The sequence below is a fragment of the Alexandromys fortis genome, unplaced genomic scaffold (genome assembly GCF_014885135.2).
Source record: "Alexandromys fortis isolate MF-2015 unplaced genomic scaffold, M_Fortis_MF-2015_v1.1 scaffold_0, whole genome shotgun sequence".
In the NCBI taxonomy this organism is placed as follows: domain Eukaryota; kingdom Metazoa; phylum Chordata; class Mammalia; order Rodentia; family Cricetidae; genus Alexandromys; species Alexandromys fortis.
This window is the reverse complement of record NW_026067949.1, coordinates 44,084,685-44,092,243: the sequence shown is the minus strand read 5'-3', so window position 1 is coordinate 44,092,243 and position 7,559 is coordinate 44,084,685. Positions and strand designations below refer to the sequence as shown.

The following is a 7,559-nucleotide window of genomic DNA, read 5'->3' as shown; positions in this document are numbered from 1 at the left end:
TTTTATTTTTTTTTTTTTGGTTTTTCGAGACAGGGTTTCTCTGTGGCTTTGGAGCTCTTGTAGACCAGGCTGGTCTCGAACTCACAGAGATCCACCTGCCTCTGCCTCCCATGTGCTGGGATTAAAGGCGTGCGCCACCATCGCCCGACTCACGTCTGCTTTGATATGTTAAATAGGCACTATAGCCATCTGCCCTGGGTTTGAAACTTAACAAACATGATGTCTACATCCAGAATTATTACTCTTTCACGTCTTCCTTTTTCATACCAAGTCTTTCAAATCCCATGTGCACTTTTGATTGATATCATATATTTCGCTTTTTTTTTTGGCAGGGTGGGCAGGGTGCTGGTGATTGAATCTTACAAGACTTTGGGCTTGCTATGTAAACACCCTACCTCTGGGGCTGTAACTCCAGCCTCTACATGTTTCATTTTATTCTAAGCAGTGTGTCCTGGATTGGCCCCTTGTCACTACCCCACCAGCTGGCAATTGAGTTTCACCCTGGAAGGCAAATGTTTTGCCACGAGATCCATCCCTTCCCCCTCTAACCACATTTTGAGTGTTTGCTGTTAGGACTGACAAGCAGGGCAAGTCTCAATAGATGTGGTCTACAGCTTTGGGATGCTATCTTGTCAGTATGCAGTCCTCAGCCTGCTTGACATTGCTCAGTTAAAATGAACCAGAGGAGCAGCAGAGGGCCTTATACTGGGCCACATCACTAAATATAATTAACTATTCTTTCTATGCCCGAGCTAACAAAAGCTACAAGATAAATGTCCCACTTTCCTGGCCCAACACTAACAAAAGCTAGAAGGTAAAGTCAGGATGATAAGATGTGCCTGTCTTCTACGAAAAACAGCTGTCTGGATCTTGGCCCACATGTAACTCACTGCAAAATTACAGCTAACAGCAATGGAACACCGTTGTTTCTTCATGTTGGACTGGGAGGTATAGCAAAATTCTCACACCCAAGGCTCATGTCATCCTGGGCTGTGGTGGTCTGAAAGAAAATGGCCCCCAAAGGGGGTGGCAGTGTTAGGAGATGTGGCTTTTTGGAGTTCATGTGGCTTTGCTGGAAGATGTGTCACCATGAGGGCAGGCTTTAAGGTCTCCTATGCTCAAGCTACTCCCAGTGAGACAGACCACTTCCTGTTGCCTGTGAGTCAAGATGTAAGGACTCTCAGCTCCTTCTCCAACACCCTGTCTGCCTGCATGCTGCCAAACCTCTGAACACCTTGATTAAATGTGTCCCTTTATAAGAGTTGTCCTGGCCATGGTGTCTCTTGACAGTGATAAAAACCCTACGACAAGCACAGAACATAATTTTCATGCTCTTCCCAATTAAGGCATCGACGAACAGACTTGACGACAGCTGGTTCTTTCCGGAATCACCCCCACACACCCCATCCATCCTCTTTCCAAGGTGTGTTTTCCGACCCTAATACTCTGGTTGTGTGAGACGCTAATACTCTGGTTAATACTCTGGTTTTGTGAGACGCTCCCTCGGACTGGATGCAGTGATTTACCCTTGGAATGGCAGCACATGGGAAACTGAGGCAGGAGGATGGCTGTAAGTTCAAGCCAATCTGTGATACATAGTGAGACCCTGTCTCAAAATGCTAGACAACAAAAGGACTAAATAGATATAAAACTACACCAGTTCCATTCCACGCTCTTCACAGTATGTGCTACATGAACTAGGCTAAAAATTTAAAAACATACACACACAGAGACAGACAGACAGACAGGGCCACGGGGACATCCACGAGACAAGAATGCCAGGAATGCCCACTTTATTGTGCTCAGGAGAAGCTTATACAGGGCTCTGGCCACGCCCCAGCTCTCGGGATCTTTCAGCTGCAGACTCATCAGAATCCACTTCCCTGCCATCAGGGTCTCATGCCCAGAGCAGCTGCAGGCTGCTCAGAGCAGAGGAAAACAAGTTGTTTACAAGAAATTCAGGGTCTGGTGGTCCGCAGTCCCCAACAAATAGAGGCTGGAGGTTCAGTGGCTAAGAGCATTTGTTGCTCTTGCAGAGGACCCATGTTTGAGTCCCAGCATCCACACAGGGGCTCACAGCCACCTGTAACTCTAGTCCTAAGCAGACCCAGGGCCCTCTTCTGACCCCTGCAAGCATTGCTCATGGTGTACAGACATACGAGCAGGCAAAACACAGACACATAAAATACAAATAAATGAAATCTTTGAAAAAAAAATGTAAAGGCCTAAAAACAAACCCCCTTAACCTTTCCTCTGGTTTCTGTTCTCTTTTTTGTCGGGGAAGGCGCTTTACAGGCCACCTCGCTCTAGGACACAGTTGACTTTCCAGTTCTCCTGGAGCACAATAAGTGTCTCATAGCCGCCAAACCCCAGCTCACTTCTCACCACGCTTCAGTCATCTGTAAGCCTCCTCCTCCAACACCGTCCTACGCAGGCAGACTGCGATGTTTCAGTTGGGAGTGAGGACGCCTCTCCTGCTGAGTGTGCCCATTTCTCCTGAGATTTGTTCTGACCCGAAATGCTCTCTCCATACCACGCGTGCCTGTTGCAATAGTGACGAAAGGCATTTTGATACTAACATCTAGGGTCTGGTGATACAGCTCAGGTGTAGGGCCCAGGCCTTGCTTCAGTCCTCAGCACTGTGTGGGACCAGCGCAGTGGTGCATGTCTGCAATCCCAGCACTAGGAAGCTGCGGGTAGGAGGATGGGAAGTTCAGGGTCGGGCTGAAGTATAGAGATTTTGAGGTCAACCTTGGCTATATGAAACCTTGTCTGAGAAACAGGGTAGGGGAGACGGTCCAGTGAGCAATGTGCTTGCCATACGAGCCTGAAGACCAGAGTTCAGATTCCCCATCACCCACCCAAACACCGGGTGAGCGTAGCAGCCATCTTGTAATGCTGGCGCTAGGCCGTGGAGATGGGCAGTATCAGGGAAGAGCTGGCTAGTCTGGCAAGCTCTGGATTCAAGTGAGAGACCCTGCCTTAATACATAAAGGGAAGAGTAATTGAGAAAGATACCCAACATTGGCCTCTGGCCCCCAGGAACACGCACACACACACAAATATTTCCAAAAGTGACTGTACGTATCTGATCTCTTGATATACTGGAAGGCCTGTGAAAAATGGGCTGGAGAGATGGCTCAGTGGTTAACTGCCTGCTCTTCCAAAGATCCTGAGTTCAATTCCCAGCAACCACATGGTGCCCTCTTGAGGAAGAGACCTAGTCAGTCATTCTTATCAACTTAGACCGTGAAACCCAATATGGACAAGTTCAATAGAACGGCCATTTACGGGCTGCTCATGCATGCTCCAACATTGCCAGGGCATAAATTCAAATTTCATTCATTCTGCGAAGAATGGGGGCCAGGCTGTTACATCTTGAATGTCCAGAAATTGATTAAGTCTGGAGGACCTGAGTATCTCAGGCGGAACCACAGGACCCAGAAAGGGGAGGTCAGGGGTAGATTTGAAAAGAACCAGGTCCTGAGAATGAATGGCTGTTATGAACGGGCTGCAAATTCAGGTTGGCTCAGCACCCTGAGATCTGGGTTTGGAGATAAACATGGCTTTTCAGGGCGTCGTCAAGCTTCTTGGTGGAGCCTGTTTGCCTGTGTTTGCTTTGTGCGGTCTTCAAGTAGATCTGACGCCACTTGTGACTTGATTGTGCTGCCTGGGCCGACAGACTGCTGCAGTGAGCTCCCTTCTTACAGGTCTGCCAACTTTTTTTTTTTTTTCAAGATAGGGTCTTACTGTGTAGCCCTGGCTATCCTGGAGCTCACTCTGTAGATCAGGCTGGCCTCTAACTCACAGAGATCTGACTGCTTCTGTCTCCCGAGTGCTGGGATTAAAGGTTTGAGCAACTCCTCCCAGCCAAGTCAGCTGACTCTTGCCCACAAGTGCCAGGAGGCCTGCAGGGCACAGTGGGGGAGGGGAGGGTGATGCTGCCCCTGTTTACTGTGATACAATAGTGTACAGAGTATAGATCAAACTTTTCCTTCTTTCGTTCGCTTTAGAGACAGCCGGGCTGACCTGGAATTTACTGTGTATTCTAGGCTGACCTGGAATTTACAAGGCAATCCTGATTAAGAGACCTCAGGTGGGAGATACCAGTGGTACCAGGCTTCCTTGTTTTCCTTCCTCCTCCTTTGTTTTTTTGATGTTGTTTTTAACAGAGCTTTGATTTTGGTTTGGCTCTGTTTTTAACAGAGCCCAGGCAATTCTGAAACTTCTGGATTCTTAGGTTCAAGTAATCCTCCTGCCTCAGCCTCCCCAGTGCTGAGATTACATGGAAAAACCAGGTTTTTCATCCACTCTCTTTCTCCTCCCCCTCCTCTCTCCCCTTCCTTTCTTTCTGAGACAAGTCTCACTATATATAGCCCAGGTTGTCTTCAAACTTGAAATCTTCTTGCATCAGCCTCCGCAAAGCAGGGAGTACAGATGTGGCTCCCAGTCCTAGCTCTCTCTTTCGCTCGCTCTCTCCCTCTCTCTCTCTTTCCCTCTCTCCCTCTCTATCTTTTTTTTTTTTCCACAACTAGATCCACCATGGTGATTAGCGTTAAACTATAGTATGAGGTTATTATCATCTACTGAAGAACAGGGCTCGGGTACCTGGCAATTGGAAATACAATTTCTTGACTCACTGTCTAGGCCCAAGATTGCTTTTGTTTCTGTGTTGAGATGCTGTTTCTAGATAGCTCTTAGGTCTCCTCTAATGTGATTGACAGTAATCTGATCCCTTCTTGCTGTCGCCTGCAGTTTACCAGCAGCGTCACTGTTTCACGTTGACTCGCTGCCCTGCTGGTGCCTGGCATGCATTTGTGTGTGCAGATACACAGTGTGTTGCTAAGCAGGTTTGTTGATATTGTCAAAAGCCCTTCTCACTGTCTGTCTGAGCATGGCCAGAGCAAAACTTTTGCTGTCTTTGGCCAATTACATGCTGTTTTAAGAGGAAGGCTTCCCGCCCCCTCCTTCTCTCTCTCTCTCCCGATGTCTTACTGTCTTTTCTTCATGTACAGCATTCTGTAAAGGCCACAAGTCAGTGATGCCATACGGTGGTGGGTGGAGGACTCCACGTAGCTAAGGAAGTCATGAGGTTGCAGTGGGTTGACTGACCAGGTCGGCGTCCCACAGGAATGATATTGGAAAACCTTGGCTTTGACCTGCTGAACTTTATTAAGAAACCAAGTCAGGTCAAAGGCCTGACTTGACTGGCATCTTTGTCCTCAGTTGCCCCTTAGCCATCAGATTTCCACAGAGTAAAGAATAAAGACAACATGCTATCTCTTCAGTCCATATTACATGCATAAACATACGTGAAGCAGGCCTTAGGAGATTATTCAGGCCTTTAGGTTCATGAACTAACTCCTGAGAGAAGAGGGCCTAGCAAAGACCCTGATTTTGACATTAGGTAATGACCACATTGGCCTTTAGACTTTTAGGACGATCTGAGTGACGGTTTCAGCTCCCCAGACCAGCCTTCTTTGCTTTCAAATTGTTGATTACTTGGTCACTGTTCTGCTTCCTCAGTGGGATGTGGGTCAGCGTGGCTGCTCTGTAACGACCACCACCAAGTCCCTTGTGGTCTGTCCTTGACCTTAACATGGGAACAACCAGGAGGGGGTCTCCATGGAGCCTTCCGTGTAGGAAGCAGCTTTGGCTGAACAAGTGTTTGACTTGGAAATTTCCTGCCTTTCTCTGTCTCCTAACAGTCACTTTGAATTGACTTCTAGGGATATGAGGTCAGGTGGCTAAGACTTTAAGACTGCTTGGTCCTCAAACTGTTTATTCAGCCACAAGGACTAGGATGTGATCTCCAGAGGAGGAACGCTTGATCTCAAGCAAGGTTGGACCTGTTCTTGGGAGTCAGGAGAACCTGCTCGAAGACCGTAAAGTAGGCTAACAGAGACGAAAGGAACAGCTTATGAGACAGGGCAGGTTGAAAGTTCCATGCTACAAGCCAGGCCTGGTGGGACACCCCAGGAACCCCAGTACTTAGAAGGCTGAGGCAAGATTGCTGCTTCAAGGACAGCCTGGCCCATGTAGGGAACACTTGCCTCAAATAACAAAACCAAACAACCCCCCCCCCCAAATAAGCTAAATATCTAAGTCATAGGAATATGCACTTTATCAGCTCTACCAGGAGGATGCTGGGCCACCATAGTGTGTGTTGAAGCACTGTGGTCCAGATGGAGAAGCCAGAGGGACTGCTACACTCACGTCCTGAGCACCCTGAGTGGTCCAGGACAGAGAAAAGGAAATCAGGCTGCCACCAGGAGAAAGGGGGCTAGAACTCAGATGACAGCAGAAGTCACTGCGAATGTCTGGACGTCAAGCGTCAATGTGTTTGAACGCGGCTATCTCCACCTGATGCGTTATGTATTCCTAGAAGACATGCGATTGTTTTCTCTCTTGTAATTATTTAAATTTGGCCTGTGTTACAGCATTCATTGGTTGCACCCCGCTGACATTTGTTAGTCAGCACTTGGGTTCGCATTTGGGTTCTCTTCACAAAGGGCCGTGCAAGGGTCAGATCTTCATGCTACTGTGTATAGCGCAGAGCTTGGTGCTATAGAACATTCGAAGACTTGTCTATTCTATTCTTGTGTATGCCTGTTTATTATATGTGTTTTTACTATTTTCTTATCTATTCTTATTTTAAATCTAGAAAGTATTAGGCTTGAGAGTGCAGAACTGTGATCCAAGTTTCTCAGAAGGCAGAGGCAGGAGAGTCACCGCAAGTTTGAGGACAGCCTGATCTGTAGAGTGAGTTCCAGACCAACCAGAACTACATGGCAGGATCGTTTCTGTTGTTTTGTTTTTTAAATGCCATCACCTTGCTTGCCATTTACCATAGGCTACGTAGCAATTCCTTCACAATCTAAATGATTTCACTCAGAGGTTTATAACTGAGTGCCTAAAGCAAGTTAGCAGACTCCACAGATAGGCAGATGGGTGGAAAAATCCCCCAAAACTGCCATGGTCTGAAGTGGTCGTGGCCCAGTCACTGGGGTCTTCTAACCTGTATGTGACTATAGACTCTTAGATGACATTTTGTTAACTGCATATGGAACTAAAGATTTTCTAGCTAGATGTAATTGTGCGTGCCTGTAATCTTAGCACTCGAGAGGTTGACACAGGAGAATGGCCCCTAGTTAGAGGCCAGCGTGGGCGACAGAGTGAAATCCCCTCTCAAATAAAACAAAACAAACAAAAAACTCCACCAAACTTAGAGAAAAATAAACATTGTATTAAAATATTATTTTATCTTGACTTTGATACATCTTGCATTTCACACCTTCGGTGAGTTCTTCCTCGCCTTTGCTCTAGGTCCCTGTACCAAGCCCTGCCCACTCCCTTCTCCCCTGGCTCTTTAGAAGCAATCACCAATGTCAACTGTTCTTACCTATTATATTGTGCACCAGCCCCTCTCTAAGCGATTTCATAACACCTCATTTTGAGGAACTCACTTGAACTAAGCCGAATTATGCACAGAAACAAGAATAAGCTCCAATTTACTATGCTGGCCCCAGCTCATTTCTTCATCTGTCTCTCTCTGGTCT

The 7,559-nt window shown here is 47.1% G+C and overlaps 1 protein-coding gene across 1 annotated transcript in view; it reads left to right on the top strand.

Annotated features, from left to right (window-relative positions):
• Positions 1-7,559, top strand: part of Scarb2 (scavenger receptor class B member 2) — a 56,453-nt gene that overhangs the window by 27,764 nt on the left and 21,130 nt on the right. The window lies entirely within an intron of this gene.